The 12,852-nt window shown below is 39.0% G+C and overlaps 1 protein-coding gene across 2 annotated transcripts in view; it reads left to right on the top strand.

Annotated features, from left to right (window-relative positions):
* The first annotated feature begins 656 nt into the window (after positions 1-656).
* Positions 657-12,852, top strand: part of grm3 (glutamate receptor, metabotropic 3) — a 47,812-nt gene continuing 35,616 nt past the window's right edge. For both annotated transcript variants that reach the window (XM_038706993.1, XM_038706994.1), the window contains exons 1-3: positions 657-789; positions 5,445-5,522; positions 11,305-11,364. The gene's annotated coding sequence lies outside the window, so the exon portion shown is untranslated. The remainder of the gene's footprint in view (positions 790-5,444; positions 5,523-11,304; positions 11,365-12,852) is intronic.

The following is a 12,852-nucleotide window of genomic DNA, read 5'->3' as shown; positions in this document are numbered from 1 at the left end:
TAGATGATAAAGGCTTCAGATGGACAGTTCTAGTCACAGCTGTAAGGGTGTTTGGATATGGTATATTGCTACCATTCAACCATGCAGCTAGTGTCGGGTTTTTCAAATATGCCTGAACAAGATGAAGCATGGACAGCACTGCTCTCACAGTTTTTCTTAACTACTGACATCATGAAGTGTAATACTGTGTTAAAGCATCAGAGCTTGCATAAAATAAAAAAAGGATGTGAAATTCGGTCTATCTCATTATATATGTTTTGAGTCAGGTTGCAAAGACAGATGGATGCAGATGGATTCTGTACATCACTCTGCACCTCACACACACACACACACACATGTAAAACATTCATCTGGAATCGTCTCTCTCTCTTTTTTCTCACTCTCTCTCCTCTCTTTCTTCACTCAGTAAAGCTGGAGTTGTTGTTCTGAGTGGTAAACATGTGCTAAGGGGTGGGGGGGTGAATGGCTAAGTTTTCTTTTTATCCAATAAAAATGTCTCCTTGCCAGATCGATTGTTGTTGCTAGGAGACTGAAGCATCCTTTGGCAGCAAGGGGCTACAGCTCTCCACGTCTGTTGTTTCCCTCCCCATCTCTTTCTCTCTCTTTCTCTCTCTCTCACACGCACGCACGCGCGCTCACACGCACACATCCATGGAGCTGGCGCGCAGAGCAGTGGCGCCCATCCTCTCTCTCTCAGTGCGACTCCTCCGAGGGATCAGGAGTAGACTAAGTCAAACTTCCAGCAGCTTAAGATTTGTGCGCAATCTTTAAGAGGTCCAAGTCGTCAAGGTAGGTCAAATATAACATTTTCCTTTCTGGTGGGCAAGTGTGTTGCAGTCTTAGATTTTCGGGTTTGTCGACAGAGTGCAGTGAAAAATTGTCAGTCCGGGACCGTTCGAGCGCACGTCAGCCAATCCTACGGTGGGGAACAATTTGCTTTGAACTTTGCGCAGGATTTAAACACCCAGTTGTACTGCGTAAATGTGGTACCCTGTGTATTTCTTTTAATCAGATGCTCGTACTGATCGCGGGCTGTGATAAAGAAAAAAGCCCTTGTAGCTAGTCTCTGCAGCAGATGCATGATAAAGATACAGAAGGTGAAACAAAGAGTATCTGCAGTTGCGTATTTTATGCTGCCTGGAGAAGTTATTTAGGTTCAAACAGACCGCACTAAGGCATGTCCCGCGGCTTTAAGCTTTCTGGGGAAAAGATGGGTGCGTAGTGCGTCTCTGTAAACAGGCGTACAGGTGGATCTGATAGCCGCATCTGGTCACTGCTTATCGGTGACACGACTTTCCCTTCGCAGCCACTTCACGGCTTGCGCCAGAGGAGAGACGCGTGGACCCGTACTAACGGTACAGCATGACCATCACCTCCATGTCCATATCAGATGTATACGGACACAGACTTTGGACCAGCAGTTTCATCATTTCCACTGGCAGTCAAGCTTTGCGGTGTGATAGAACTTAGACTTGGATGAACATATTCCTGCATAAAAGCCACATGTTGTTCCTCCCCAAAATAATTTTACCTTGCACTCCAACTCCAAATAATATATTTGAATTCTGAAGACCACCGAAAAATGCAGGCAGGTGTGTCTTTGTAACGCTCAACAGTAAGCTTATACATTTTGTACATAGTGTTCAATTATGTTCTTTTTTAAAGAAATACATTTAGTCATGCTTATATCTCAGTATCTCCTTAGTGATCACAACTGGCAAGGATTTTATGCACACCTCAGAAGGTGTGAAGACACCATATTTCCTGCCAAACACCACCCATAATAAAGTCTACATTGATGTGCCCAGCAGCCACTGAATAACTTTGGCTAGGGGTTAATGCACATTGTTTCTTTGTTCCTACATCAAAAGGTAAAATTGTACTGAAATGTCATGCAGCAGACAAGGATAACATCACATTCCCGTTTTTGGAGTCACATATTTGCATAGAAAACTGAAATTATATTTTACAAGATTTTACAAAATCATGGTGCTATTTTCCTCTGTAGTAATTACTTACCATGTAACTGTATTGTAATTGCAATATCAACATCAGAGGATAGGGTTACAGTAAGAGTAATGAGAATTTTGAATGAATTCATCTTTATGTGCTCTATTAGAGAGGAGTGAAAGAACAAACATTTACTCAGAGGAGGGGTGTTCAGTGCCTGTGCTGTAGACATCTGAGGCTTGGTCCCATAGTAGACATACAAATAATAGCAATAATAATAATAATGCATTTGTTGTGCAGACGTAGGTAACAAAAGAATTGAATGAAGAATTCACGTAATTTTTCTTTTCTTTAGGGGTGGGGTCAACATGTGTGTGCATACATGTACATGTGCGCCTGTGTGTGTAAAATGACAATTACTTCACAGAATAATTTCAGATATTTATGTTTACTATATTTTACAATGTTGAAATCTCTGTATATGCTAGTTGGTTTTTATTACTTTTTGCTCTACTGATGCACTGCACTGTGTTTGTGAGTATACATGCAGATTTCATGTTTTTGTGCACACGTGTGTAACTTGTTGCATAATTCAGTGTAATTTCATACATTTGTTCATTCACACTCACTGATGTACAATATTTACATCAGTGAGTGTCTGTGTGTGTGTTTGGAGGGTCAAATGCTGTGTGGGAGGGAGCCGTAAGTGTGGGTGGGCATTTAAATCTTAATGACATATATGTGGCATGTGTGTTACAAGAATGTGCATCTCTGCGCAAGCCAGGGGACAATTGTCTGTCAGTGAATGTATTTGGCCTTGAGTTTCAGCATTTTTGTGCCAATAAATGTGCTTAAATGAGCTGTGTGTGTGTGTGTGTGTGTGTGTGTGTGTGTGTGTGTGTGTGTGTGTGTGTGTGTGTGTGCCCAAATGGTCTTCCACACAGCACCACTCACTGGTCTACATGCAGAAAAGAACCTCATCGTTAACAGTGTTAGCACAGTGCATAGGAAAAGGAAGCTCTTGCAACAGCGATGTCTTCTAGTTTTATTGAATATGTGAATTGGTTGAGGAGTTAGTATGTGTGGATGTAAGTGTGTAATTTGGAAGCGGATGTAAGTGTAGGATTTGGAAGCGTAAGCAGTGCTGATTGTAGATCATCATGGGGTAATGGTTTTCCTGATAGTCTCCGATTATTGATTTTTATCTGTTTAGCGATGTGTTGATAAATCAGACAACTTTAAAAGAAAAGCTTTGTCCAAACAGAACCTGGCAATCTGTTTCATCATAACACAGTAAGAAAAGTTCAGTGATGTCTTGTTGGCTACACACAGCCCAAATTTAAATCCTGAGTTAAAGTTAAGCAAGGAGAACAAACAGTCAGTTCTAGCCACAAAAAACGTGAAGGCCACATGTTTCTGTGCAAGGGAGCTCTCTGTACACAGACATTAACATACTAATCTTTTGAGAATGAAATAGGAAAACTAACTGTAATTGGTTCGCTGTTTTATCATTTACGGAGCACAGTGGCAACCATGGTCAGCTCGAATTCATGTCAGTTGCAGTCAATGCTAATGGTGACTTGTTTTCACATTTGAAAAAACATGTCCAATTATTTGTAGACATTTTTGACAGCACACTTTGTACCTTGCAAATGCTTTGTAAGGCACTTAAACATATGTAAACACACTCACATTGTCCATCATGACTGAGTTGGAGGTGTGTTTAGCTATTTATTGGTGAAAATATCAGTGTATGGAACATACATTAATTACTGAGCAAACTTTAGACAGCAAAACAAATTTTGTTATGCTGCGAGAGTGCTTTCTGAAGTTCTCTGGACATTTTGTCACTATTGGAATTCATTTTAACGCAAATTGCAGCTGACCACATGTTCCATGAAGGACAAAACATTTTACAGAAACCTTTTAAGCTAACAGGGGTTGATTGATATTTCAAAAAACTCCGGGTGGAGCCCAGAAAATCTTCCATCTTTTTTTTACATTTCTTGGATGTGGCCACTGGTAGTGCTTCAATTTACACATCTTTCTCTGAGGTGTGTTACAACTAGAGGATAGAGTAATTTATCCAAACCTCTCAGAGCATATGGTACTTCATGTGCAGAAGCTCTGGCAAGAAGGTGGCATGGTCACTTCATCCAGATAAAAGTATGTAATGGATCAATGTAAGGACCAACATAATGCCCCATACCAATTATACTACTATTGATGGGATTATCGTGTGGGAAAATATGTATATTGTTAACATTCGGAAAGCATATTTTTAGCATATGAGGTGTGTTAGAAATGTGTTACACCATTTAACTGTATAATTTCAATATATTTATGTGATTTAATATACAATGATATATTTTATTTTTGCAGTCCTTAAGATGTTGTCAGTGTCGTCTGAAGTACAGTAATTAAAAGTAGATTTAAATATTTTCCTGACTTAAGCTGTACTTTGGTATACTTATTGAAAGCATGCTACTTTAGAGTAAACCTGTATAAGTGCTTGAGTCTATGTGCTACTTTTAATAGTTAATTTTTACTCAGTGTACTCTAATTAATTATTACTACTGTAACTTAATTCTGAAGATTTGTACTTCACCTATGAACCTGTGGTAAGTCCTGCTGTTGTTGAGGATTTTTCAGCTACCCTTTAGTATGGTTGTTACTTGGTTAGGGTTGAAATATTAATTTCATTCACTATATTTCATGTAGTACTATATAGTAGCATATTGAAAAGTACTGAAACTTTTGCTTACCTTAAAACCACTATGTGCAGAAACTGCATCTTTCAAATTTTAAGCAACTGGTGCAGTCTTTGGGTTGCCATCAGCCAGTCATCACGGTAGTGCCGCGCTGTGAAATGAGTTTCAGATTCTATACATAGTGCCTTCTGTAGTTTTTAATGCTGTCTATACAAAGGTATGTGTGTAAATATGCTGGTAAGTACATGAAGATTCATGAGCCCACAATGCATATGTAATCAATTAATAATAATTTATCTATCACTATTACTTAATAATAAAGTATTCATGAGATAATGTATCTGTTCAGCATTTAAAATGTTTTGCAAGAACATTTAGCAAATGTTTACAGATGCTTAGTAAAACAAGGCAAAAATACAAAAACAATGTTGTGCATACTACCATTACCATTGGTGATTCTGTTCCCTATTTCACATTTATAATCAATTTTATAAGTTAGCAGTGTGTTCTAAGAGTGTTTCTATGAATACTGTTGAAGCTCTACAGGTGTTTCTGAGAACAGCATGTAAGAGCTTCTTAATGTTGCTGTCCATGGTGCTGAATTCATTTAAAAGTAACATGAATGATTTAACCCTTTGGTAGCAGGTTTTACATACATTATGCAATTAACATCACATTAAACACTGTGCTTAGAATGGTCACACTGACTACATTATAAAAACTGGATGATGAATTGACCTTTTTCAGTCTATTGTTTCTTGTTCTTTTTCATGTGTTTACCAGTGCTGAAGACCAGGAGGTGGAAACATGGGATATAATGTCAGTAGAGTCAAGAGGAGTCTAATACACTAAAAAAAACTGGTAGGTAATAGATCATAATTACACCTCACTGTCACATTAACGTCATCAGGAACATTTTTGTCCTTCACGCAATGTAAAAAAAGATTCATCCATAATGATACAATCATCTTTATCTGTGCGACTCACACCATCCATATGAAATGGTAAGGGTTTCACTTTGTTGTGACCTCTTTCCAAAATGAATTAGAACGTTCAACTTCCTGACAAGCAATTATGTGTTATACACCAGTACTGTTCATGCACTGATAAGGCTTTTATGCTCAAACGTGCCAAGTTTTTTACCTTTCACAGCAGCATCAAGGATTCAGCCAAATGTTCATACCAACCCGGTTTAAAGGAGCACTCCACCAGTTTAGAAAGATGTTGGAATTTGAAAGAGTCTAAGAAATTGAGGGGCATCATGGACTTAACATTTTTGGATTTACTGAGGACTTAATATGATTTAGATGGCATAATTGGATGTAAGACAGTACATGGGAAATTATATAGTGGCATGTAACAGCTCTGCAACAGTGGCCTAAAATGCCTGCTTGTTGTAGAGGAATTGAAGAAAAAGTTAAAGAAGAGTTAAGACAAAAATGTGTTGTTGCTGTTATAAACGTGATAATAAAAAAGCTTGACTCCCATGGTGCTCTGTACATTGTCAAACAGAGGAGCAATGAAAGACTTATTATTACCTACAAGTAATGCTGCAAAATAGTCTGGCTACAGTATATTTACTAGGGCACTGTTATATAAAATAAACTATTGATATTGTGATATATAGCTGAAATTGCCAGGAGGATCTCTACATTTTCAGTTAAAGCAACAGGTATATGTGGTCTGTTGTAGCTGTCCTGCAAAAGATCTCCATGTTAATTAACTAGGGAAGCATGTGCTGAAACTCTGATCAATCCATGATGCCACTGCAAGTGTTGAAAAGTGTTTTTGTTAATCACATCTCTGAAAAATAAGATTCACTACAAGGGACTATCCAACGAAGGTTAAAATGAAGGGCAACTGGACTTGGTTGAAGCTACTGGAAGACGTTTCGTCCCTCATCCAAAGGACTTCTTCAGTTCTGACTGACTGGCAGGGAAACTCAGCTATTTAACCTCAGTGGGGTCGTTGGCCTGGGTCATCGATACCGCTGGTTCGTTAGTGTTCCTTGTTGCTGTGACGACAGTCGTTACAGTCGTTAAGACTACCTGTGGCCAAGACCATCGTTGGTATCTTCACCTGAGGTCAATAGGTTACGTTTGTTGAGTTTCCTGGGAAGTGATGAAAGGACAGCATTGTAAGTGGGGGATAAGTGGTGGCGTAGACCCCCTCCCCTGTTCAATGACGGCTTCTTGACCCTGGTGTAGATGGTTTCCTTGACACCTCTTTCAAACCATCCATCTTCTCTGTCTAAAATGTGCACCTGGTGGTCCTCAAACGAGTGTCCTCTGTCCTTCAGATGTAAGTAGACTGCAGAGGGACTACAAGGGACTATGTCTTTCATTCTGATCATGAAGGCTCCCTGAAGTTCTTGGCTTTCAAGTTTTTTTTATTTTTTGTATTACTACTGTTGCTCCGCTCCACATGTTTCTTACACTGTTATGCTCTACTGAGGAAACAGGGAAGGGTCTGGATATCACTGCTGCTTCCCACAGCTCACCTCTCATCAGCAACAAGAGTCACAACACAAAATGAGGTGCACACACATACACACACATTGTTAGCGCTGTCTGTTCACTGACATCCATCCTTCCCTACATGAGCAGACATTCACACACAAAATACATACACTCAGGGGATGAGGCAGTGAAAGGGCAGTGGGATGTACAGCTGTGATGGTGTGTCTCAGAGAGAGATCTGACTCTTTAATAATTGATGAGCATGAGGAGGGAAGCAGTGGCAGTGTGTGCGTGTGTGGGTAAGGGTAAGTCTCCAGGAAATGAATGTAAGTCTATGAAGTGTCCCCAAAAGTGACATAAGTAAAAATGTGTGTGTATGTGTGTGTGTGAGATGGATAGTAAAATGCGTCTCACTGATACACAGTGGCCACTGTCAATACAAAGTGAGATCCTGAAAGTTACAGAGTACAGGTAACTCAGCAGCAACACGCCCAGAAACATTTAATGTCTGTTAAAATGACAAAGTTGCCATTCTATATCTGGTGACAGCTGTTTTAACTGACTTTGGTGAAACAGTTGAGAAATCTAATAATCTAAATTTTGAGATGAGCGATCAAAAAATTTAAAATAACAATACAAACCTGTGCATATATGAGTTATATTGTTACATATCCTATTTGGCGGTGGTGTTGGTTTTATACTTGTGTGAGAGTTTTAGTGATATTACACCAAACAAATTAAGGGTTAGGATGCTCACTTACTATCTTACTTATTTTTTTTTAATTATTGTTTCAGGCCCAAGGCTATGCAGATGCATAAAGCTCTTCACTACAACTTGTATGTATAAACATATGTGTTAAAAACAGTCCAGACATTAGCGCTGCGTTTCAGTTGAAACTCTTTGCTTTTGTTTTGTTTGTTTCTTTTGTCATTAATATGTTAATTATTTTATTTTTTTTGAGATACACTAACACAAGACAACAGAAAATGAATGACAACTTAGATGCAATTTTCAAAAGAAATTATACACACACATCCTATTGGAAAATGCCAGACAACACGGTTTTGTCACTTTGACAGATGAAACGCTAGGCCATGTATTTCAATACAATAGGTTGAGCTTGTTGCGCTGCGCTGCAGAAGGAGCAATCACTATCTTAATTATGATGGCAAATCCAGGGCTAATGCGGGAGAGCAAATCGAAAAGTTAGTACATTACTTGCATTCTGATAATTAGTGAGGAATGACTGCAGTAATTGTTTTATTTACACATCACCACCTAACCTGAATCAACCAAAACCAACCAACATTATTTCTACCCAAGAGTCTTGTGTCTCTGCCCAAACCAATTATATTTAGTCTTCTAAGTTTCTAAAGTATTGTGTGGCCAATCCTCGTCATTACTCTCTACCTGTCAATTGTAAAGCTCTGTACAACTCATGTATCGACCGCAGTGACGACAAGCTGGCGGGGTGTGAAAGTGAATTAAGTAGGATGCAGCACCACCCATCCCATGTAGAGGTTGACTGATGCTTCGTGATGACTCCCAGGGTCATTACATGTCAGTTAAGTTGATAGATGCCATCCACAGAGAGGTAATTCTCCTTCTGACAGACCCAACCCCCTCTACAGTGATGAAATGCGGATCTGATAAATGCTTTTACACATTTCCATGACCCTGTTTTTTAGGCTGCCATTTTTAATCATGCCATGTCAGATGAGCTGAGGGCCAGACTGTGAAGAGAGACAACTGACTGAAAGTCATTTGGAAGATTTAACAGATACATAAAATTATTTATTGATATTTCATAACACTGGATGTTAACCATCTCTCAATTATTTTTCAATTTTAGTCAATAATTCAATTCTATTCAATTCAGTTTTATTTATATAGCACCAAATCACAACAACAGTTATCTCACAGCGCTTTTCATAAAAGAGCAGGTCTAGACCATACTCTATGATGCAATACAATAAAATGCCAGAGGAATATTAAAGCAATATCCATCACAATTTCCCAGAGGCTGAGGTGATACTTGGGGTGGTGATGGCGCAATGGATAAGATGCCTGCCTTTGGTGGGAGAGACCTGGATTCAATCCCCCACTGTGACCCATCCACCATTGTGTCTCTGAGCAAGATACTTAACCCCTAGTTGCTCCAGAGGCGTGCGACCTCTGACATATATAGCAATTGTAAGTCGCTTTGGATAACAGCGTCAGCCAGATGAGTAAATTATATTTCAAATAGCTTGTTTTGTGCGACCAATAGTCCAAATTCCAAATGCATTCAATTTACAATGATAAAAACAGAAAATCCACATATTTAAGTTGTTTGGCATTTATCCTTGATGGATGATGAAATTGAAATGTAATCAAAATTATTTATTAATTGTCTGTGAATTATTGCAGTTAATTAACAGTCCTCATGTTTCAAATAATTTTTGGAGGTCTCACTGTAGGGAAATGTTCTGTGCAGAATAGTCCACAATTCTCCCGCTGTAGATTTTATGCGGTGCTTAAAGGTTAAAAGCTCTTTTAGTAGAGAATCCCGATGGAGTACCCTCTGCACACGAGAGCACTGTTTAGTTTGTCTGCCCCTGAAGCGCACCACTTCCTGTATGGGTTAAATCCAATTTTCATTATAAATGTACTTCTTCATCTATTACAGTATGTGAATTGCACCCTACAAAAAATGGAAATACGTTTTTTTTTTGTTAAGCAAAGATCAGTGGTATATATTTCAGCTGTCTGTAAGGTCCAGGAAATCCATTTCTATGCTTCTAACATGATAAGGCCTTTAACCCTTGAACCTAATGCAGGTCACGAAATGAACTGATTAGTCTGGTTTCTACATGACTTTGTGAGCGGAACATTGATAGTCATCTGAGATCTGAGTACCTGATTGTTGATTTTCTATTGGTAATTAGTAATACAAGTAGTTTAACCAAAGTAAACCATTGTCACCCTACACAGAAGTACATACATTCCAGATCCTTTTTTCAGTGACTGGACAGAACCTACACTTAGGTTTTTTTTCACCACATGTGCTTGCTTTAAAATGATCAAGCAAAGTACATAATGTCTCGCTGGCTGTTTGGCTGTTTTGTGATATGTTACTGTCCTATTTATGGATCATCAGTCATTCCTGCCTAAAATGCACTTTGTAAATAATTAATGGTCACAGCCCATTGCACCCGTTAGACTGTCAGAAGTCCAGGACACCATGTCTACACACACGCACGTAATTGTTATGTGGGTGTCAAAATAAAAGTAGTACACTTCACACCTTTTGAAAAGGTCTACACACACGCTGTCTCCCACAATTCATGTGCCTTCAATTCACATTCCCTCAGTACTAATGAGCAGCACTGGCCATAATCTCTCAAAAAGAGAGGGAGAGATAGAAGGAGACAGAAATGGAAAAAGAGCGAAACACACAAAGTAACTGGATGAATTAACTGATAAATCTTTCATAGTGTGCACATCTAATGAGGGGTCTGTTCTATAACAAAGCTTCTGATACCACATCTCCCAAAAAAAATGTAAGAACTCACACACATGCACATACTGTCTCCCCATACTGTGAGATTCATGTCATTGGTTCAGCTGTGGGTTTTGTGAGGTTCACTATAGACAGATAAACAAGCACATACATACACACACACAAGAACACACACACATAGAGGAAAGAAAACACAGAGAGGGGGCTGGGTTGTGGGGCTATCTCTCCTCTCAGTGTACTGCGGTCCATCGACCCTGCATGGCTGCTCTCAGCTGGATACGTGTCATCCACAGCAGCCCTGCCTGTTAAGGGGAGAGCAAGGGCGGTGGAGGGTGTGAGGGAGCTGGAAATAAATGGGGAGAGTGGATCTCCAGCGAGGAGGCTGGGAGATTGGAGAGGAGGAGAGGAGGAAAGGATGCAGGGGTGATGCCATGCAGGAAACGGGACGAAATACGCAAAAGAGGAGTGTGGTGGTGTGTATGCAGCCTACTCACTGACTTGAGATTTGAACAGGGTCAGAGGTGAAATGGGGTTGTCTGTCAGATGTTACTCTAAATCATAGCTCCCAGGGAGATGGGTCAGTAGGCAGCCTCTTCCTTTTTCTGATCCTCTATCCTCTTCTCCTACTGACAGCCAGGCTGTTGTTTACTCACCTCATGTACCCCATCTCTCTTTAATTAGGTGTCTGCAGTGATGTTGCCATGTACCAGCTGCCATCTGCTCTTATCCTTCTTTATTCAGGTAAGACATGTAATGCCTATAGGTTATATGTATATGTAATAAGTAAAAATTTATCTTAATATGTTGTTCGTTACTGAATTTACTGGTAGAATCTGAAAGTACATAAGGAGATCAATACCACTCCCATATCTATCCATTAAGTGTAAGGCTACAGCCAGCAGCTGGTTATCTTAGCTTAGCTTAAATACTGGAACAGGAGGAAACCAATAGCCGCTTTTCGACAGCGTTTAAAAATGTTGCCCAAACTCTGAACAATCCTTTTAAAGGAACATAGTGTGGTTACATGATTTACAAATCACATGTTGGGCTTATTGCCATAGCTGACAATATGGGGCAGATAATAAAAAAAATATTTCTGGGTACATTTTACTACCCAGTTAAAAACGTTTTTTATTTATGAATGAAGAATACTTAAGATCAAACAAACACTGGCCACACCGTAAGAGACAGAAACATGCAGTATTGTCACATAAGGTCACCACAGGCACCATGCACTAAATATAACCAGCTGTTAACCACAGGAAGCTCTCACATTTGAGGTTTAAGAGTTGAAATTCAACTATTCCAATTTCACTTTATCCTTTTACAGTCTAATGTTTGTCTTCTAGGTTTGATTTCCTGACTGCATAGGTTCTGAATGTAATGTTGTCCCTAAATCTCAAATCTTGAATGTCTTCTTTCCTATTTTTATGCTTAAGACTGAATTTCCAGCCAATGGCGTTACTTTGTCAAAATAATGTGTTTATTTTGGTTTATTGTATATCTTAAGCAAGTTTAAGGCCCTGATCCATATTCCATGAACTAACATGATGTGCAGCCAGTGGCCTCCTGAAGGGATTGAAAAATGCATTCATTATCTGATGTAAGCCGTGGAATCCTTTGGAAAATTGTAAAGCAGTATTTTATTTTATATAAGTAGTTTATTTGCTTCCTATTAAAAGGGCTCAAACAGGCAAAAATTCTATGACCTTTCAAATATATGTGATCTATTCATAAGTCAAGTTCACTGTCCCGTACTTTATCCTGTTTGGCAATATTTTCTGAAATAAAGAAAAAGGGACAAAAAGTAGTGAAATAGTTCTTGTTTCATAGTGTGTGTTTTGCTCACCCAGTTGCTCTTGAGACAGAAAGCTGGGGGTTATTATGAAGCAAACATTCAATTTCAGTGGTGTAAAAGTGCTGGTAGATATTACTGTATTTGGCACAATTCTGGGAAAGTGACTTCAAGAGCTGCCACTTACATTAAAGCATACTGTCAAAGTAAGGCACTGAGTGAAACTGTTGTTCAAGTCTCAGCTTCATAAATATACCATTTTATGTGGCACAACACACACTTTTATGTGTATGTACGCAAATGCACACACACTCAAAAAAATTAAAACGCAGCCACATCTGCAGCTTTGTTGCAGTGTTGTCCTCAAAACTGAGCTCATTACATTACAAGTTTCCCTTTGTGTTACTTTCAAAGTGGCCTCTAATAATGATGTA

The sequence above is a fragment of the Micropterus salmoides genome, unplaced genomic scaffold (genome assembly GCF_014851395.1).
Source record: "Micropterus salmoides isolate LMB-PRFRI ecotype aquatic unplaced genomic scaffold, ASM1485139v1 Ms_hic_scaffold_8, whole genome shotgun sequence".
NCBI classification, from domain to species: Eukaryota; Metazoa; Chordata; class Actinopteri; order Centrarchiformes; family Centrarchidae; genus Micropterus; species Micropterus salmoides.
This window is presented reverse-complemented; position numbering and strand designations above follow the sequence as displayed.